The sequence below is a fragment of the Oryzias melastigma genome, linkage group LG1 (genome assembly GCF_002922805.2).
Source record: "Oryzias melastigma strain HK-1 linkage group LG1, ASM292280v2, whole genome shotgun sequence".
NCBI lineage: Eukaryota > Metazoa > Chordata > Actinopteri > Beloniformes > Adrianichthyidae > Oryzias > Oryzias melastigma.
Genome location: NC_050512.1, coordinates 5788810 through 5791010, shown reverse-complemented (window position 1 = coordinate 5791010; position 2201 = coordinate 5788810). Strand labels below are relative to the sequence as shown.

The window sequence follows — 2201 nt, the reverse complement described above, 5'->3', positions numbered from 1 at the left end:
GTAATATATGTCCTCCATCAAGGGAAAGTCTACTAAGTGTGTATTCAGACTGGAAAAGTCTGTTGGTCTGGACTGAGTCTACTTGATTTGGTCTGGATTGAGTCCTGAACCTTGCCTTTGGTCTGTTTTCAGACTGCCGTCAAACGGAGATTTCTGTTTCAAATTAAAGCTTGTAAACAAAACCATGTGACTAAAGATTTTTACAGTCATTGGCCAGGAACTATGAGGTTGAAGCAAAGCAACGAGAGGTACCACGATGAAAGTCCAAAGCCTTGTAAACCTTGTCAGCATTGTTTGTTTATTCAAACTTTGACCAATGTTGAACGTCTTTGTCAACGTCAGGTAGAACATACACTTGGTACCTTGTTACAAGTTACTGAGGCAAGGCAGTTACTTAGGAGACAACGACGAGGAAAGTATGCTCATAAGTGTTTATGACATAGATTGTCGGTAAAAAAAATGTAAGAGGCAATGTGTATCACGTTTTTTTAATGAGTCTATATGCTCATCTAACCAAATTTCAATGAGTTTTTGTGTCTCACTGATGCTCTGCTACTCTGTTTACATCATGTAATGTCCCTCTATGATGGGCGTTTTGATTAAGTCATGCGAGCACATCTACACCGAAAAAACTCAGAGCAAACCAGAGCTCAGTTTGATTAGAAATGAACTGAGACCACCTCAAAAGGTGGGTCAGTGGTACCTGACTTGGGTGCACTCAGACTGAAAATTTGTTCTGTATCATCAGGGGAAACAAACTCTGGTTTCCTTTTAGCCAGAGGCATCAAACTCAATCACACATGGGGGCCAAAATCCAAAATGTACATTAGGTTGTGGTCAAAATTATACAAGTTAGAAATAAGAGCAGAATAACATTGGGCCATTAATAACAATAAAATAAAATGGTCTGGAGTGCCGGATAGAATTGGCTTTGACTCATGCTTTAAACAAAGCAAATGTATCCAGTCTGAATACACCCCAAAAGTGAGGCAGACTACTTGAAGTTTAATTTGTATGTACTATTTATACTGTAAATTTAAAATGTAGCAAATTAGTCTTAAGAACTATTCAGTTAGTGGTCTGTACTTCCAACACCACATCTTTATAATACTTGCTATACTTATAATCAAGTATGCTTAATAAAATAAACTTCAAATGTACTTTTTGCTAAGGGTAAGTCTGGTAAATTGTTAGGATAATTAGTTTGGAGTGTTCAGTCGATTTGATTGATAAATAAACGTCTTTTAGGTCACTTGATCAATCATGAGGATAATTCAGTTTCTGAAAGTGTAAACATGAAATCCAGTTGCGGTCAAATGTCAGTGATTCCATCAGCATGTTGAGGCACTTAGCGGTAAATTCTGGCTCCCCTTTCCCGGCCCGGCTGCCTGCAGGGCGGCCCGGCTTCATTCCTGCCCCCGCCCGCCCGCCCCGTGGGTGTGTTTAAGCCAAACGGGTCTCGCATCCACCTGCTTGCGCGCGCGCGCCCTTCCCTCGCGCCCAACTTTCCACACCGTCGCCGCGAGTGGATCATCTTCACTCCGCGAGGACTTTTTCTGTCTTTCTCTGGGTTTGCTTGTGGATTCCTCTCAGAAACGTTACCGAACGACAGTGACTCTCCCCGTGGACACTAACCGTGTTGAACGAGCCTCTCTGTTTTGTCGGCGGTGATTTCTCTCTCTTTCCCCCCTCCCTCCCTCTCTCTCTCCCTCTCTCTCTCTTCTTGACACAAGTGTGAAGCGAGCGCGCACGCGGCAGGTACGGACCGCCCCACCCCTCAAAGAAAAAAAAAGAAAAGCCTGTAAAAGCCGCGCGGGGGTTTCTGTCATTATTATTTGTCTGAACTTAGAAACGGAGTGCCTCCTTCTTCTGTTGGAATTCTATGTTTGGATCCGAATTTATTCTCGAAAAACAGGTAAGTCCGCTTGTTATTGACAGGTTTTGAAGATTAAGATAAAACCATGTTTCACCAGAGAGGACGTTCACGTGCTCTCTGGCGTTTTATCATCTTCCACGCGCGTCTTAAATGAATGAAACAGTGTACATCCGGTGGGTTTAGGGGAGCCGTATTCATTGTGAATGACGGTCCAGTGGAGACCGCGCGCTCTGAAACAACAGCAGACTGTTTACAGTTCTGCGTTCCATGTGGAGCCAACGCTGCCAAGCTGTTACGCGCGGACTTTCTGCGCACAATGGTGTGC

General features: G+C 43.7%; 1 protein-coding gene across 3 annotated transcripts in view; it reads left to right on the top strand.

The window, feature by feature from the left end:
• The first annotated feature begins 1437 nt into the window (after positions 1–1437).
• LOC112145377 (semaphorin-3F) overlaps positions 1438–2201 on the top strand; it is a 75234-nt gene continuing 74470 nt past the window's right edge. For 2 of the 3 annotated variants that reach the window (XM_024270551.2, XM_024270550.2), the window contains exon 1: positions 1439–1915. The gene's annotated coding sequence lies outside the window, so the exon portion shown is untranslated. Of the gene's footprint in view, positions 1916–2201 lie in introns of all 3 variants that reach the window. The other variant, XM_024270548.2, reaches the window with a different exon arrangement.